Raw genomic sequence first — 19,928 nt, 5'->3', positions numbered from 1 at the left:
GATGTGACCTTTAAGAAACACAATTTACTTTCTTCATACAATGACTGTACCTTGTCTGGTTCCTTTCAATCTCTTTGGACACAGATATTTGAATGAAGCAGATAAGCAATTGAAGCCATTTGGCAATAAATGCTTTAACAAGGGCAACAAGGACATAAACATCTAGATAAAATAATGCCATAAAGTATGTAAAAAATTAAAATCATAGCCTTGACTGAGGTTCTGTGTAATCAATCAATGCAGCATTTCACGCTCTTACACCCTAAATTTTCCACAGTGGTGAATGGGCAGTAACATTCATTAAAGTGAGTAAAATTTGTCTGGATAAATCCTTAAGCAACAATGAAAATTTAGAGTATTGTTTTGATGTGACATGCTGGGCACTGGATAAATTTTTAGGTGATTTAGAGCTTTTGCTTTCATCAAGCAAAAGTGCTATCCCACAAGAGTGCTATCCCTTCCTCTCTAGCATGTTCTTCAGAGAATATTTCAGTATATAGTTTACCAAGGGGGAAAAAAAATCCGTGTAACAATAAGACTATTTAAAGGTCTCTGTACCTAAAATTCTTATTAAGTACATGGACATAAATACAACCATCAACTGTAAATCACAGCAGCATTAGGTTTCAGTAACTGAAGAAAAAAGCCAGTAAGAATTGAAAGAAAAATACCTACAAGGGCATACATTTCCGGCTCTTTCTGCCCACAGAAAGATCACATGGAGCCACCTGAGTCTTTGTGGTGTCTAATTTGTTTTCCTTCCCCTTATAGCTCTGATGAGTCCTCAGGATTTAGGTCAAATAACCAATGCCCAAGAGTCATATAGAAGAGGCTTGGGTGGGTCTGCAGTGATCTGGTTGCAAAAGTAAGATCACCTTCCCCAGTGAGAAGCAAGGGGCCCCATGCTGTCTAGTGGCATGTTGATACATGCATCATTTCTTGAGATACACTGTAAAGAATTTTCAACAATCAAGGTAAACTGATAGCAGGGGATATGAGCTGTCAGACCATCTTACAAATCACTTCCAATTGATTATTTTTTAGAGCTTGCAAAAGAGACAGACAGACAGACAAAGACAGACAGAAAGGGAGAGAGATGAGAAGTATCACCTTGTAGTTGTGGCACTGTAGTTGTTCATTGATTACTTTCTCATACATGTCTTGACTGGGGGGCTCCAGCTGAGCCAGTGACCCCATGCTTAAGCCAACAACCTTTGGGCTCAAGCCAGTGACCATGATGTCATGCCTATGATCCCATGCTCAAGCTAGATGAACCCATGCTCAAGCTGGTGACCTTGGGGTTTCAAACCTGGGTCCTTAGTGTCCCAGGTCAACACTCTAACCACTGCACCACCACTGGTCAGGTCATTTCTAGTGGATGTGATACCAAAAGGTTAACTTTCCTTCAGAATCAGTTTTCAGTATCATGGAGTCAGAAAGCAAAACACTGGTGTTGCCCTCTACAGCCTGAGCTGGAAGAAGTGCATGTGTTTAGATCTGCTCATCCACACACTCTTTCGCTCCCCTACCATTTCTGGGAAGGGCCTCTACTGTGCCATAGAGAACATATAGGTTAGAAGCTACTTCCTTACATTCTCTGACAGGGAATGATGCAAAGTTGGTGTCTTTAAATCCATAGGAACATCAGAAAGGTTGAAACCAAGATGCATTCTTCAAGGGCCACATGGAGATCTTAGCACTCAGGGTGGCTGGGCCACAGTCACCAGGCCTCTCCACTGAGTAAGGAATAGGCATGAATTATAGCAGGTTTTTCATGGTGTTTGTGAAATTTCAATCTATAAATAGTAACGAAGGCTCAGTAAAGGAGCATGAAAAGAAATAGCACACATCCATCAATGATCATACCTTAAGGAAGTCGCTAGGGCAGTGAGTTAGGTCCTGAACACCATGAAGAGCCTGATAAACTGATTCAAGGTCCTATGTGTTTTCACTTATGCCATATATATATATATATATATATATATATATATATATATATATATATCTCCAATTATATACATAGGTTTTAGGAGACAGTCCTAGGAAATCAATTTGCCTTGAGGCAGAGGGTATGCTCCGGCAGCAAATGGATAATTTCCCACTGTGTGACTGTGATACCCGCACCACTTGCTAGCATGGCAACCTACTGCTTCCTTTCCACCCTCCCTCCCTGTCTCTACTCTAGCCTCCCCTTCCTACTCTCCTTCCCCCCTTCCTCTCTCCCTCACTCCCTTCTCTCTCTCTCCTTCCATCCCTTCTTTCCTTTCTTACACAAAAGACCATCTTCCTCATCAGAAGAGATAATGTGTGAAATCAAAAACCAAATAAGGCCAGAACCAACAATGCACTTTACAAAAAGGAGACCTTTATTGCCACACATACAATTAGTCTGGGCTCACCCAATCCTGTATGAACAACTTTGAGAGTCTGTAAAGAAACATAATTAAGAGCATCTAGTTCAAGCTGCTCATTTGGAAGAAAAGGAGAACTAGAGAGATGAAATGGGCTTGCCAGAGCTGCACTGTTAGTTATGAAAAAAACAATTCCTGATAAATTTAGTAGATTTTTTTTCAAGATCTCCAAGAATCATTTACTGAAGAACAGAAACAAAAGTTAAGGAAAGATTTCATATGCAACAGTCCCTGTTGTCATCAAATTACACAAAGAAGCAAGGGAAAAAATATATTGATAGATGGAGTGTTTTCCTGAGGCATTGTGGGAACTGGCCAAAGGGACTGGCTTTATATTTTATATGAAAACAACAGCCATCAACAACAATAACGGGAGAAAGCTTAAACGACTTTTCAGTCCACGCAAGGATATTGTGAGTTGTGAGCGGTTTCCCCTTTTCACCCAAATAAGACCAGAGCATGGCCTAGACTGCTGGGATTAAGAATTTAGAAAGATTTCAGGCACCAAAACACCACTGTTGAGGGAAGCTGTGAAATTTCCTTTTCCTGCTGCCCGTCCTTAAGATTAGATCTTTCAGGGTTGGTTTACGTGTAACAAGACTGTGACCCCGCATTACCCTCCAGAGCATCTAAGAGGCTACTATTATGTCGTGTAAAGTCTGATTTGTAAATCTTGCAGACTTGTAATTACAGTACATTACATTCAACAATTTGGAAAGAATTAAGCATTATCCATATAGTGAATATAATGACACCAGTTTGGATATACAAAGCAACCTCATGGTTGTTTTGCTCTATATTCAACCTCTCCAGGTTGCAGAAAGCTCTGCTTTTCTTTTCTTTCTTTCTTTCTTTATTTTTTTTTCAGAGGAAGAAAATGAAACACAGGCAGGACAGTGAATTAATAAAGTCACCATTGATTTCCAGGCAGGGTGGTCTTCAAAGAGCCCTGGTTCCCAGCATACTTTCCATAGTCTGGCTGCCTTACTTCTTAAGGAATCAGGACTCCATTCACTTCCTTTTATTAAAAATAAAAATAGGCTTAGGTCGATTGGCTCAGTGGTAGAGCATCAGCCCGGTATCCGGAAGTTCTGGGTTCGATTCCCGGCCAGGGCACACAGGAGAAGCACCCATCTGCTTCTCCCCCCTCCCCCCTTTCCTTTCTCTCTATCTCTCTCTTCCACTCCTGCAGCCAAAGCTCCATTGGAGCAGAGTTGGCCCAGGCACTGAGGATGGCCCCATGGCCTCCGCCTCAGGCGCTAGAATGGCTCCATTTGCAATTGGAGCAATGCCCCAGACAGGCAGAGCATTGCCCCCTAGTGGGCTTGCCAGGTGAATCCTGGTTGGGTGCATGTGGAAGTCTGTCTCTCTGCCTCCCCGCTTCTCACTTCAGAAAAATACAAAATCAATCAATCAATCATATAGAAAAAACAGATTCCCCATTTATATTTTCTATAGAGCTGATTTTTACTCCTTTAATTTTTATCTTAAAATTTTTTAATAGTGTTTTCCTGTGGACCACCCAAATTAGAATCTCTTGGGGTGCTTGTTAGATTCCTATACTCTACTTCTGGTATACCACATTAGAACCATGGGAGACAACATCACCCTCCCAAATCTGCATTTTAAACAAATCCTGCAGGCGATTCTTATGCATTCTTTTAATTTTTAAGTATACTTGGATCAATTCTATAACCTTGCCCTGAAAATAACAACTTTTTGCTTCCAAAGAACAACAACCAAAAGTATATAGACTGTAATTCCATAGTAAAAACATTATCATTATACAAATCACATGGTAAGATATCCTTTAAAACTATGCAAGAAGCATGCTGTCTAAAATCTCATTCCCAGTGTATAAGTTCTCTCTGCTTCATTTCCACAGGTCACATTGATATTTGAGTTTGTGTGCAATTTCATACCATATTAAGAGTGATCTTCTCTGCCTCCTTTCTCTGACTTGGTTTTTATAGGACTGTCCTGTATAAATTCAATATTCTTCATATTGTTACACTGAAATCCACAAGGAAAATCAACATAAAAGCTTTGTGAAAGGCCTTCATTGTAACCCAATGAACAACACGGACAAACAGAAAAATCCATTAGTGTCTGAGAAATGTTAATCATTGATAAGGTCAGTATATGATTCAAACTTGCCCCACATCCAAATTTCCCAACCTTCCCTCAGAAAAGGGGCTTTCATGAAATCATCATCTCTCAGCAATTTTCAAGTGTTAAATTTGAGTCTTTCCATAGTGTTCAAATCCTGGTTTCTCTTTGCAGTAGAACGTACAACCTGAACAGCCTCGATGACAGAAGTTTGCAAACAGGAGTATTATGAATGGGTTTCCATTCTCAGCTGATGAAGTTGTACACAGTGCAGTTGACAGATGTTAGCTTGTGAAGGAGTTACATATGCTTAAAATATCTTTCCATTCATGGTGAGAAAGAAATAGCCATTTCAAATGTACTCTCGGGTCTCTTGCCCCTGGCTAAAAGCTCTTTATGTAGAAATGCCATTTTGCACAGAATAATCTGTGCAGTAACAGCGAGGCAGGAGGATTTAACTGGAGACAGCAAGAGATCGAATGAGCAAAAATCCTGTCTCCTATTAAGTGAAAACAAATTTAAAACCATGCTGGGTAGCCAGCCTCCTGTTTATGTTATAAGATCACTCTTTCAACATCATCTGCTAGAAATCTTATCACTGGATTCTTATGTGACCAAATCCAAGCAGAATTAGTGTTAAAAAGCTGTATCCCTTGTTAATTCACCTTAGTTACAGGGGACTCACTGAGTTACCACTAGTAGTTCTGTGGACAAACGGAATTCTTCAAGGAGATAACAATAGGAAAATTGTTGATTTAATTATTAGAGCACTGTCATTTAGTTCTAATTAATTATAAAAATACCACAGGCTACTTAGTCAGTGTGTGATGGTTGGGGCTTTGTCAAAGCAAGCATGTATCAATTTTTTGAGAAAATGCAATAATTCTGGTATTAAATTTTTGCAAAGCATCAGGAGAAGGAGGCCTGGATATTTTGTAAGATCTTTAAGTAGACATAATACTGAGAGTGCTGTGGTGTACCTTTTATAATTTTAGACTAGGGAAGGAGCTAGGTAAGTAATCTGGTGAAATCATTTTTTGTTTATTAGAAATCAGTCAGAAGATCAGCTCTGAATATGTCAACTTTAAACAACCAACCTCCATCCCTCACTGCCTGATGGGAGGTAAATGAGCATGACCCCTCTGAACAGCACAAGGGCAGGATACACCAAGCCTTAAAATTATGTATGTTCTATGACCTCACAATTTAACTTATGGAAATTTGTACTAAGCAAATAATTAAAGATATTAAGTAAAGAAGAAATACAGGGGAATTCATAGTGGCTCAGTCTGTAAGAGCCAAGGGTCAGAAGTCACACAAATATGCTAAAAACAAAATGCTTGTCAAACTATGGTATGACCATTCATTGGACACACACATTTGTAAAGACAATATAGCATGGGAATACCTCAGGACATAATATTCAATAACTTTTATATTGTTTAATGCTTTGCACATATTATTATTATTATTTCTTTTTTATTTTATTTATTCATTTTAGAGAGGAGAGAGAGAGAGAGAGAGAGGAGAGAGAGACAGGGGGGAGGAGCTGGAAGCATCAACTCCCATATGTGCCTGACCAGGCAAGCCCAGGGTTTCGAACCGGTGACCTCAGCATTTCCAGGTCGACGCTTTATCCACTGCACCACCACAAGTCAGGCCTTTGCACATATTATTAACCAAAGAAGAGTCTAACCCAATATTATAATTGGTAGTATCCAAGTGTGTGTTTGTGTAACTGATTTTTGGTGTATTTCCCATACTAAGGGTTTATATTAAGGAGGCACCTAGAATGGAAGTTGTGTCTGAGTATTTATTTCAAGGTTTTACAGGGACAGATGGTGCATCTCTATGCCCAGGAAGCATTATTGCAAACTCTGCAATCAAGGGCACTAAATCTCAGGCATCAGATTTACCGCATCCCCTTCCCACGGCCATCACCCATCACAGTAAGAGCACTGGAGCTGGAATAAGTAAGCGATGGCTTTGGCCTTGCTACTACCATTTCTTTCTATTCTTCCTAGGTGATAACAGGCATATTATGTTAAGCCAGTGGATTTTTAGCTTTTCATTTTATGTTGTTTTTAAATAATATGGGAAATGCAAACATATAGTTGGTTAAAACACATGCAGGGTAAACCCAGAAGTTTCTAGCAGTATGGTGGACCAAATACCTTGATTTACGTTCTTGTTGAAAACAACCAAACATTTCTAAGTAACACACTAACAGTAGTTTGTGACTGGAAGGCCAAAACCCAGGGAAAGCAAGAACCTGAAGAAGTAAGTCACTCACTGAAGACAACCCGGCTTTGAGGGTGTTTGTCATCAGCACGAACCTGAGCACCAGCTGTCATGACCTTCTGAAACATCCAAAGCAGAAGACAAAGAATGCCAGCATCCCCCCAAGGTCTCCAATATGAGACCCCATAAAAGGAATCATCTGATTGGCTACATGCTTAGTGTGAGGGAGAACTAGAGATTACATTTTCCTTGTGAGAATGAAAGGAAAAATAAATCACAAAACAGAGAACATTCAGAGCACATGTGCTCAGTAGCTCTGCAGATATTATAGTTGTTAGGGACAGAATATAAAATAATTACGTTTAGCATATGTAAATAGACTTTCCAGAATTTCACAAAGTTTCTTTGTAATTGAAAACTAACTCGGTTGGTTTAGATAATTAGTAAATTTGACTCTAGATCTGTAGAAATGATCCAGAACGAGACACAGAGAGACAAAGAGATGGGAAATAGAAAAGATAAGTCAAGTAATATGAATAATAAAGCAAGAAGGTCAAACATATCTTATTGACAATCCAGAAGGAGAAAAGAAAATGGGACAGAGGCAATCTTTGAACAAATTACTTACAAAAAAATTAAGAATTTGATTGAGAGGTCACTTATCAAAATTAACAATAGAAAAGTAACAACAGTGGAATCTCTTCAATATGCAGAGAGAGAAAGATAAATGTTAACCTAAACTTGTAGGCTTAGTGACAATATCTTTCAAAAACAAAAACAAATGTAAAAGAAAGATATTTTCAGATAAAGATAACCTGGAGTCAGCCATTCCTCAGCAGAGCCATGGTTCCTTTTAGTTTGGCTTGGAATTAGAATCTAAGAGCGGGTGCTATGTGCTCATAGCAACAGTGTGTCTTTCTTTTTCAGTGAAGAGACCAGAAAACATCTACACACACATAGGCAAACATATACCTATGTGCAGTCTTGCACAAGTTACATGCATTGCACGCATGTATGCAGATTGTAGAAATCATGAATTTACACTGACAGCCCCAATTCTGACCCATCCCTACATGATTCTTTCTTACCCTCCTTCTTTCCATATTTGTATGTCTCTTTCTCACTGTGACAAACCTGGTATCGAGCAACACATTTACTCATGTGTTGGACCCTATCATACTTCTAAATTGTTTAAGAATCCTCTGACCTGTACCATGACAAAAAACAAAATCTACTTAAATGATTTTCAGATTTGTTTTCAGTTCTTACCTCCTAATCTTTCCCAAAACAGAGAGCATGCAGTCAAATACTGTGCTCATGAATTACTCGAGTTAATGCTCATTTTCTTTCAGTATGCTTATAAAGTTCATTTAAAATACAATTAGGCTCATTTGTTTTAGGTATATTTAGAGAAATGCTACTACTGCTTCCCATTTTCCTTCCTCTCAATTCTTACCCTTATTTGCAGGTTGAAAACCTTTGTTAATATCAAAAAATTGTTGACTTACACTTCCTGTGTTACTTTTCTAAATGAATAACAGATTTGTGATTGTTTTCTTATTTCTTCTTCTTACATAGGGAGTAGGATACAATATACAGATATATATTCTGTTTTAAATTTTCTTTTTATGGGAACATTTGCTTCTAAAAAACTCAAGGGTTAAAGAAGATATCATATTACAAATTAAGTGAGTGGGGAGGCAGAGACAGACTCCTGCAGGCACCCTGACGGGGATCCACCAGCAAGCCCCCTATCACCCAATGCTCTGCCCATCTGGGATCCTGCTCTGTTGCTCAGCAACTGAGCTGTTTTAGCACCCGAGGTGAGTCATGAAGCCATCTCAGTGTTGGGGGCCACTTTGCTCAAGCCATTCGAGCCATAGCTGTGGGAGGGGAAGAGAGAGACATGGGCAGAGGGGCAGAGAAGCAGATGGTTGCTTCTCCTGTGTACCCTAACTGGGAATCGAACCTGGGACTGCCACATGGCAGGCCGTCACGCTACCACTGAGCCAACTGGCCAGCACCCAGAATCAAAACTTAAATGAATAACTTAAGCATCCATCTTAAGAAGTCAGTACAAGAGCATCAGAGTAAAAGCAAACAAAACAAAGAAAGAAGGAAATGAGAACAGATATGAGGATTTACAAATAACCATACTACAGAGAAGGCTAAGACAGACAAAAATTATTCTTAAATAGCAAACAAAATTTAAAAAACTGTTTAGAAGCAAATAGAAAAGAGAGAGAAAAATATAATTAAATTGTAATCAGAAGAAAAGGAAGAAATAAATTCAGACGCAGCAAAAGATTAAAAATAGAGTAAGAGTTATTTTTATGCTAATAGAGGAATTACTTTTTTTTTTTTTTTTTTGGTACTTTTCTGAAGCTGGAAACGGCAGTTAGACTCCCGCATGTGCCCGACCGGGATCCACCCGGCACGTCCACCAGGGGGCGATGCTCTGCCCATCTGGGGCTTCGCTCTGTCGCGACCAGAGCCACTCTAGCGCCTGGGGCAGAGGCCAAGGAGCCATCCCCAGCGCCCGGGCCATCTTTTGCTTCAATGGAGCTTCAGCTGCGGGAGGGGAAGAGGGGGAGACAGAGAGGAAGGAGAGGGGGAGGGGTGGAGAAGCAAACGGGCGCCTCTCCTGTGTGCCCTGGCTGGAATCGAACCCGGGACTCCTGCACGCCAGGCCGACGCTCTACCACTGAGCCAACCGGCCAGGGCCAGAGGAATTACTTTAAACTGCACCAAAGATTGACTCAAGAAAATAGAGAAAGGATGAAGAGTATCATATCTATTTATTTCATATCATATTATATAATGATTTGAACTCATTACATAAAATCATTTCTAAAATACCAGGTGGTATTTATTACCCAAAAGGTCTAGCAAAATAATATTTAGTTATAAATTTATCCAAAATACATCAAAGGATACAAAAATAGAGAATACTGATGACTCATTTTTTTTTTTTTTTTGGAAGCTAACATGATCTTGATATCAAAACCTGATACAAATATTAGAAAAAGAAAATCATTGTCCACTCATTTGGAGACTCTTAATATTTCCTTGCTTCAAGTGTTCTTTTGTTTCTTTTAGTAATAGAAATTCACATAGAATTTCCCATAACCTGAGCTCATATCTACACAGGTACAGAAAATAGTTTTCTGTTTACCTTGCAGCTATATTTAGCCATGGGAATAACTTTTGGTGAATGAGATATGAGTGGATGTGAGGAGGCAGGTTACTTATTATCTTTTTTAGAGACCTGTTCAGAACTCTCTGTCCCTCTTCCAACCAGCTGAGAAGTGGTATGATGTGGAAGTCAAGTACTGAATAGACACGGTCGCCTTGCCAAGCCATGGACCACTCATGAACTCCAGATTATACCAGAAAAAAAAGTAAAGATTTCTCTTATATATGCTACTATATCTGTTGGATCTGTTTGTTCTGTCAGCTTAGTTACTAGCCTAATTAATATAAAATAGATGCAAAAATCTTAATTATATTAGTGAACTGAATCTCGCAAAGAATATAAAAGATGACAAGTTGGGTTTACCTCAGGTATGCAAGAGTGGTTTAACATAAGATGACTTATTAATATATTTTATTATATTAGCAGGTCAAAGAAGAAAAATATCATGATGACCTCAATAATTTTATTAAAAAAAAACATCGGGCAACATCCAAATGCTTTACACAATAAAAATGGAAAAGATAAGGTGTAGCTATAAAAAAATTCAATATTATAATCAATGTGATACACTTAAAATTAAGAACCTCACAAAGTTAAGAACCTTAAGTTAAGAACCTCACAAAGTGTTCACATTAAATTTTATTAAGATTGGTATTGGAAGAGGAAACAGCACAGTAAGTTTTAATAAAATAATTTAAAAGAAAGAAATAAAATTGTCATTATTAGCTGATGATAAGATTGTTCCATATAAAAGTGCCAAAGAATTACAGATGAAGTATTATAGTTATTAAGGAAGTTTAGTAAAATTTCTGGATAATTTGGTTGTCTTAGAGTTGTCTAGATAAAAATACCAAGTGCATTTCTTCTACATAAAAATATTTAATTTTAAAAAGATACTATAGCCTTGATCAGGCGGTGGTGCAGTGGATAGAGTGTTGGACTGGGATGCGGAGGACCCAGGTTTGAGACCCTGAGGTCGCCAGCTTGAGCATGGGCTCATCTGGTTTGAGCAAAAGCTCACCAGCTTGGACCCAAGGTCGCTGGCTCCAGCAAGGGGTTACTCGGTCTGCTGAAGGCCCACGGTCAAGGCACATATGAGAAAGCAGTCAATGAACAACTAATGTGTCTCAACGCGCAATGAAAAACTAATGATTGATGCTTCTCATCTCTCTGTTCCTGTCTGTCCCTGTCTATCCCTCTCTCTGTCTCTGTAAAAAATAAATAAATAAATAAAATAAAAAGATACTATATATAATAGAATAAAAAATATACATTTTCCAAATGAAAATCTAGCTACTTTTCTACTTTACAAATTTTTTTTAACATCTTATTGAAAATATTTAAAGATTCTTCTCTATTCCCGCTGCCCAAAGATATATCCTGTTCAGAAGTAGGATGATTCAAAATTATTATAAGGCTAATTCTTAACAAATTGCTTTATCGATTCAGTTCTGATCAAAATTTCAGCCCAAACCCTAGCAGGGGTGTGTGTGTGTGTGTGTGTGTGTGTGTGTGTGTGTAATAAAGTAAGCTGATTCTAAAATTTATATGGAGGAACAAAGGGTCGAGAACAGTCCATATATTTTTCAAAAAGAAAACAGAGTGGGAAACTAACTTTATGAGCATTCAAGAATTATTATGAAATATATTAAGACTGGACGGCTTGGGAACACACATCTGAGAGAACTAACATTTTAGAGTTGATGCTATTGATGAGTGGCCCGAACATGACTTTTCAATAAAAGAAATTTCTCATTAAAAATGAAATTAAATTCTAATCTCACATCATAAACACAAATCAACTTCAGATGGATTAAAGATTTATCGTGGAACGCAAAATCACAGAACTTTTAGAAGATGGCATGGGAGCTATCTTTTAGACCTGACTGGGGAAGGACTTTGTGTCCAATACATAACAAATCTCTGATAACACACTGGGAGACACTGACAGGGTTACTTTGGAATTGGGTTCCTGCAAGTAACCAAAGGAAAAAAAGCACTTCCCATGGGGCACAATCTAATTTTGGCAAATTGCAGTGCTTGATGAAAGTATCAGAAATAAACCAGCCAATACAGGCTTCTAATGTAGAATTCCCTTTGTATTCACACCCCTGTCAAACTGACTACACTGTGCGTGGCTTTAGGAAGGCAAAGCAATGAAAGATCCCACCATCACACATCAACAGGAAGTGCGGTTCGCTGAATTATCTTTCATAAGCAATAAAATAAATGGGGAAGGTTAATATTGAGTCACAGAGGACATACCTTCCTGGCCATATTAACAGATGCACTACATTAAAACTGAAAGCTACACTTAACATTTTCATCTGTGAAATAGAAAGAAGTAATTTCCAGAGCACATAAAAATGATATATAGCTAGAGACATCTGTTATGAGCTACCCCCAAAATTATTTGGTTATAAGACAGCAAATCATGGAGGCACCACCCCTAAAATCAGAGGCTATGGAACAGACAGATGTTTTCCTCTAAGGCAGCTGCACTAGCTGGTGACCCCACCATCACTGTCATAAATATTTTAACCCTGTGGGCCCTCCCTAAGTTCCCTGTTCATAGGAGATCTATAAAATCCAGATGACGGTAAAGAATGTCTTCCCATCTTTCTCTCCTTCTTCCCCTTCCTCTTCCTCCTCCTCCCTCCTTCTTCCTTTTCTCTTCCCTCCCTCATCCTCTTCCTTCTTTCTCTTCTCCCTCTTCTACTCCCTTCTTATTTTGTAGATAAAAATTACTGAGGGTTGAACCCAATTGTAGAAAAATTATTTCTTTTATAAAGAGAAACTTTGAAGAAGAGGAATAAGAACTTTGAATTTGGAGTATATTTTAAACATACGTTCATAAATGAACACTATAACCCTAGTATGTTTCCAATATCAGGTGCTTATTCTATTTTCAGGAGCCTAGAACAATTTTTCTCTGCATGCTGGAAAGAGAAGAGAGCCTATTTCCTCTATCTCAATAATTTCAGGCATGTGTCAGATCAATAAACTACAGCTGGCATAAAACAATGATTATTTCATAAGGACAAGTCCTTGTGAAATAATCACAAATGTCTAGACTTGTAGCTGTGACTTCTTTTATAACGACAGCCGATCCGCAACATGAATTATTTTCTCTCCTACAAAAACAACTTTGCGATATGGGATAGGAGAAACTGAAAAGCAATTTTAATAACTGTCCTGAGAACACATTGGCCTCCGCCTTCAAGTCTCTAATTTATGTACTCAATTCAAGTGAGAGGCTACGGCTATGGCGCTCAGTTTTCCATCTATCGACCCCTTTTCCGTTCAGCTCAGTGTCTCAAGCTAACTGGGCTCAGTGCCATGATGGCAGCTGAGGGCACCCTGCCCTGCCAGGCTAGTGACTTCTTTCTGAAGACACAGGCCAAGGTCATCAGCTGGCATCATGGGTAGTGTTCTCTCGGTACCAGAAGGTCACCAAGGTTAACTGGGCTACCATATCTGCTTATATTCACTCTAAGCCTGTGTATTTCAACATATACATTGCTAAGACAGTGGGGAAATAAGTCGAACACTATAAACTTTATTTTCATCCTGGGTGCCCTTCCCTTCAGTGTCTTGGACTTCTGATTCCTGTGGCTGTCTTTCTGCTGTCTTCCCAGGTTGGCCCTTCAGAAACGAGGACAGAGCTTGGTGTCCTTGGTCCAGCTTCTGATGTGGTGTATGCACTGCTCACACTCAGGGGTATTTTTGTTTCAACAGATCCTGGCACTGCCTCAGGCCTGCTGTAGCCTCTTTTTGCTTTTCTTTCTTTCTTTCTTTCTTTCTTTCTTTCTTTCTTTCTTTCTTTCTTTCTTTCTTTCTTTCTTTCTTTCTTTCTTCTTTCTTTCTTTCTCTCTCTCTTTCTTTCTTTCTCTCTTTCTCTCTCTTTCTCTCTCTCTCCCTCCCTCCCTCCTTCCCTTCCTCTCTTTCTTTCTTTCTTTCTTTCTCTTTTTCTTTCTCTCTCTCTCTCTCTCTCTCTCTCCCTCCCTCCTTCCCTCCCTTCCTTTCTTTCTTTCTTTCTTTCTTTCTTTCTTTCTTTCTTTCTTTCTTTCTTTCTTTCTTTCTTTCTTTCTTTCTTTTATTTTTCTTTCTCTCTCTCTCTCTCTCTCTCTCTCTCTCTTTCTTTCTTTTTAATATGAGGTATACAATCTTATATTGGTTATATTAGTTTCAGGTGTACAATAGAGTGATTTGACATATTTATACCCTACAATGTGATCACCCACTAGTTCTGGCAATCATCTGTCACCATGTAAACTTATCACACTGTCATTGACTATGTTCACTTCTCCTTTTCACTCAGTCCCCCCCTGCCTTGTGGTAACCATCCTGTTGGTTTGTATTTCTATGAGCCTATCTTTGTTTTGTATTTTTTTCTAGATTCTGCTGTGGCCTCTTCCGAGAGGATTATGCAAGTTTTGGACCAACGGTAGGTAGGGTGCAGGGAAGTGGAGCCCTGGCAACCGGTGCCTGAGAAGTCACAGCACTTTCTCCCTTGAAAACGTTCCCAGTCCTCCTGTGAGCCCCACCTCAGCATGCGTGTGGGCCTTTTCCATTTTACATGTCTTTGCTTATTTCTTTGGGGTTTCCCCTTTAGCTGGGGTTGAAAGAGGAGCTCAACAGATGGTAATGTGACTGGACACTTTTTGAAGTATTGAGTTTGTGGGGGTCAGACTTCTGGTCCCCGCCACCTCCATGTTCTCATGGCACGCCATGGTCATGCTGTGTTTGTTACACGGCAAAGGAGACTGAACATGTAGTTAAGGTCATGGGCCTTAAACAAGGGAGATTATCATGGATTACTGAAGGGACCCCATCTTATCACACGAGCCCTTATAAGCAGAGAACTTTCCCCATTTGGAAGCAGAAGAAACATATATCAGAAGAGGAAGTAAAAGAGATTCAAATTGTGGGAGGGACTTGACCCACTCTTGCTGGCCTTGAAGATGAAAGGGACTGTGAGCTAGGGAGTGTGGGCTGCCCCTACAAGCTGAGAAGAGCACCAGGCTGACAGCCAGGAAGGAAAGGGGGACCCTCAGCCACATGGAACTGATCGGCACTGACACAGTGAGTGAGTCTAGAAGCAGATTCTCCCCATCTCAACCCCAGGGCTTCCAGACAAGAGCCCAAGATGGCTGATACCTTGATTTTGGCCCCTTGAGATTCAGAGCATCGGATCCAGCTGAACCAGCCAGGACTTCTGACCCACAGATCTGTGAGGCAGTAAGTTTGTGCTGTTTCATGCCATTTAGTTGTAGAAGTAATTGAAAACCAGGCTACTGTGTTTTCTCTTATACTTTACCATTGCTTTCCTCCATTCAAACAGAAAGTTGGCTCCGTGTTCTAGTTTGAGGGCACCGTGAGATACAGAGTATACCCGGAATCAGGCTGCACATTTTCCTCACTTTTGTTTAATGAAATATAAGGTCACAGGGAAAAGGAATCCCCAAACTTAGGTAGAAGGTCTACATGAGAAGAGACCAAGAAGAAAGAAAGATTGTTTTTTCCCCAAACCTGAGCCAACCCTGGGTTTATGGGCTGGAGACTGGGGAGGGCGGGGAGAATAAGAGGGGTCACCAGAGGGGTCCTCAGGAACTGGGAGCCCAAAAAAGGACCCTGTGCCTGAAATGAGCTCAGTAGCTTAACCAGGTGGAAGGCCACCATCAGGAGCATTATTGGAAAGCGCACGAGTCATGTAAAGCCTGTGCCATTGCTCATAAGCTTCTTGTATGTTGTACATGACTCTACATTCACTTGGACAATCTGGTGGGACCAGTGTGAGGGCTCCCTAGCAAGGCCCTAGCACGGCCAACAGTCCCACACGTCACATCATCTCACTATAACAAAACCATGGTTCTCTGCTTCCCCCTAGTTCCCCACTCACAGGCCTTTCAGTCACCCCCACCACAGCTGTGCTCCTCGGCCCCCGCTCTGCTGAGCATGGAATGCCCGGGTGGTGCCAGCTTGTGGTCCTGCTCCGCATGCTTAGGTGTAACCATCGCAGTGACTCACCGCATCTGTTTCAGGTACCGGCAGCCACCTGTGTGGAGCGAGGGCCCCTCAGTTCACCCCCAGGAGCTCTATCAAGCAGCACCACCTCCCGGCTTCCTTCAACCTAAACAGGATATCACCACAAAGCAGGGCAGGGGACCACATACTTCAATGTCCACCTCAGTGTACTGTTGATAATGAAAGGAGGGCCATTGGTAATTATGCCTGGACAACTCAGATTGTCCCCGGCAGATGGGGAGGTGAGGTCACCCTAACAAAAAGGTTTTCTTTGTTTTGCTTTTTTGGCCAGAGTCTCTGTGCTCTGGCGTGCTGTGACAGGGTCCTAGAGTGGATGGCTAGGTTGCGGGGAGGGAGGAGTGTTCTAACTGATAGACACGCTGTGTTCAAGATCTCCCCTCCTTGCTGGCCTTTTGCCCCTTGAAGCATGCCAAGTTCTCCTTTTCCCTTTTGTAGGGCGAGGTCTTCCCCGGGAGGTTTCCTGTCCCTCAAGCAGGTGGGTTCATGTTAGAGCATCCTTTTGACCTTCAGGTGGACTTGGCAGGCCAGGAACTTTGCTCAAGGGTGCTCATATGGTCAAGCCACCCACTTGCACATTATTGGGTTATGGCCATGCAACTAGAAACTATTCGAGCCAGAACTAGGATCTGTGCCTTTTGAATTCCGTTCTTGTGATTTTCTTCAACACCGTGAAGTTCCAGGTCGACAGAACACAGGCTTCTCCAGGGCAATACCTGCAACTCTTGGTGGGACCAGGGCAGGTCCTTAAATCTTCTCCAGACACTTCAGTCCTTGCACATCTTACAGGGATCTGATGATTGAGCCCACGTAGCTTTCCAGAAATAACGCTTTATCTATTGAGAAGAATAAACTACAGCGACTATAGACGTTACCGCGAACCAGAAGCCCACGAGAAAGATTCAATCTAAGCTAAAGGTGGTTAAATGAGAGATTTTCTTAGCTTCTTAGCCTGAACACTCCTGTCACTGGTTCCAGGGAAGGTGATTTTTCCTTGATGGCAGGTGGAAAGAGTTTGGAAGGCGTACGAAGGCGGTGTGTCTGTGGCTGTGTCTCCATAGAGCCTTATTTCATCCTCACTGCAGGGTCTGAGGATGCTGACGTCTGTGTATCCTTCAGAGAGAGAGCCACACATTTAGATTTCATTACTGTAAAATGATCAGGTAAATTTTTGTCAGGTTAGGTCAGGCAATTTTATTGTCACACATTTCGATTTTATTGCTGCAAAATGATCAGGTATAGTTTTGTAAGGTACAAAGCAACATCTCCGGCCACCCCTTTTAGAGAGAACATATTAACATAAAAAAAAGGGAAGACCATGCCTTTAAACAAACAGACTAAATTAGACCTTTCAAAACACTTGTCATTAAAAAATGGTTTGTTGAAACTTTAGACAGGTTAAACGTACGCCACAATTTGAGTGAAAAAATTAGCTTTCTGGGGTTGCAATTACTAGTCTACTTAGTTGCCATGGTGATCACACAGCATATGGATTTTGTGAGCTAAAGACATCGGGGTGCTGAGAAGGGACAGTGTGGTTATTGAATCACCACATGCCAAGTGTCGAATCTTTTGCAGGTCTCTTAAAAACATTTATTTTTTAAAGAAAAAATAATGTGTCTGGAATTAAAGGTCAGGGGTTGAGAAGAGGAGGAAGGCTTTGGGAGAGTAGAAAAGGGAAGATTGCCTGAAATGTTTAAAGAAAAAAATAACTTGAACATTAATGTCAAATTGTGTAACACAAATTTGGGGTTTTAGTGTTAGCAAGCACTTACAATCTAACACATATGCTCCAATAATCAAATCCAGTCTGTTCCAGTGGCTTTTCTGTGTGGTTTCTCTTATAAATTTACATGCCATGCCACGTTAATGTTCCTTCCCCTGTTTTAACTGTGTATGTACCTAAGGTTATTTTTGTTAATGATCTTGTTGACCTGCTAGGCCAGTATAAGAACTACAATGTAGAATTAGAATGACTCTGGGCTGAAGGAACAGGACTCCAAGATGAGAAATGATCAAAAATAAATTTCCTCCTGTTAGAAGAAGAAGAAGAAGAAGAAGAAGAAGAAGAAGAAGAAGAAGAAGAAGAAGAAGAAGAAGAAGAAAAAGACTAAATATCTTGTAAACTCTAGTAAAAGTTGAAAATTCCAATGGTATAAACCATTCAGAGTTTATACACTCTTAATGATTACCCTGTCCTGCCAGCATGAAATGAAATGGAAAGATTGTGCCACTTCCCCGTCAGCTGTGATATGGTGGAGAGAGCCTCAGAGTTGGCCAGCCTGGGTCTAATGGCCAAATGAATGGTGGCTGCAACCCATCCTCAAACTTAGCCATCATTAGCTTCTGACCTTACGGACTTTATATTTTAGCGCAGGGTTCGTGAACCTATGGCTCATGAGCTAGATGTGGCTCTTTTGATGGCTGCATCTGGCTTGCATACAAATCTTTAATAAAAAAAAATAATAACGTTAAAAATATAAAACATTCTCATGTATTACAATCCATTCATTTCCTACCACTCGTGTTCATGGTTGTGGGTGGCTGGAGCCAATCACAGCTGTCCTTCGGGACAACACCAAATTTTTATTGGATAATACATAATGTCCACGGGTCGTTGTATGGCTCTCACAGAATTACATTTTAAAATATGTGGTGTTCATCGCTCTCTCAGCCAAAAAGTTTCCCGACCCCTGTTTTAGTGGGAGAAGAGGAACATTCAACAGACAAATAATCCCTAGAATATTTGCAGAGTATAATAAGAATTGGGAAGTAAGGAAACTGTGGTCTTGTAAAGTCCCTTGTGGGAGTGGGAGGATGTGGAAGGTGAGGCAGGGGACTATTCCAGATGCAGTATCCTGAGAAGACCACTCGAGGAGGGCCTGAGGGGTGACACGTGACAGCCAAGCAGAAACCTGGGGAAAGGCCAGCAGAGAACAACAACATGGACCCTCTGAGCTGACAAGAGTTTGGCTGAAGCAGAATGAGGAGCGGAGAGGGTATTAGAATTCTGAGACAGGAGAGCAGGAAGGATCTCATACTCTAGGATAGAGACTTTAATTTTAGCCTATTTCTTCTATAGAAACTATAAAATGATACTAATTGCTCCAGAATTTATGAAAAACTTAGTATTAGTCATCTTGGAGGGTGTAAAGCCAGTAACCACGGCCACCATCACAGCCGCCTGGCCCATGCCGGTTTGAATTTGATTCGGACAGACGGTAATGAAATAATGGAGCCAAGAACTGGCGAGCCATTAGCTTTTAATCCTAGCTTGCACCCAGCAGGCAAGAAATACACACAGTGGGAAAACACTTCCCTTTCCATTCAGGGCTCCTAAAGCCACTGACTTATCCGAGTTTCCTAGAGTCAAAGGTTTCTAGCTCACCAGCCTTATTCACCTCTGTTCCCCATCTCCATCTCTCTGCACAAACTGGCTTCTCCTTCAGCATTCCGCCATCTTAGCTGCTTCTCCTCTCCTCCACATGGCCTTTCTTTGCTCTCCTCCTGTATGGCTCCTCTGCCCCACTTTATAGTGTAGAAATCAAAACCTTTAATCCAATATACAAACAAGGAAGTCTCTGATACAAAGTCACTTATCTGAGGCATAATGGGATTCCTCATGAGAGTGCACCACCCCACATCATGCAACAGTCAAGGGTGTGGGGAAATGCTTAGTCTTAAAACTAAACCTTAGGCTATAACGACCCTGCCTGCTTATAGCCTGTCCCCCATGCTCAATGCAAACTATAAGCGAGAAAACATATATATCATATTTACAAACTTATTTGACCAACAGAGGGATAGACTGGGAAGAGAAGCACGTGGGGCTGGATGAAGTGTTTTCAGGCTCATGTTTGCAGAAGTCCAGCCAGGGTCAGGGTGACTTCACCGAGGGAGAGATGGAATCCCTCCCGCGAGCCCTC

Source organism: Saccopteryx bilineata, chromosome 12 (assembly GCF_036850765.1).
Source record: "Saccopteryx bilineata isolate mSacBil1 chromosome 12, mSacBil1_pri_phased_curated, whole genome shotgun sequence".
Classification (NCBI taxonomy): Eukaryota; Metazoa; Chordata; class Mammalia; order Chiroptera; family Emballonuridae; genus Saccopteryx; species Saccopteryx bilineata.
Note: the sequence above shows the minus strand (reverse complement) of the source record.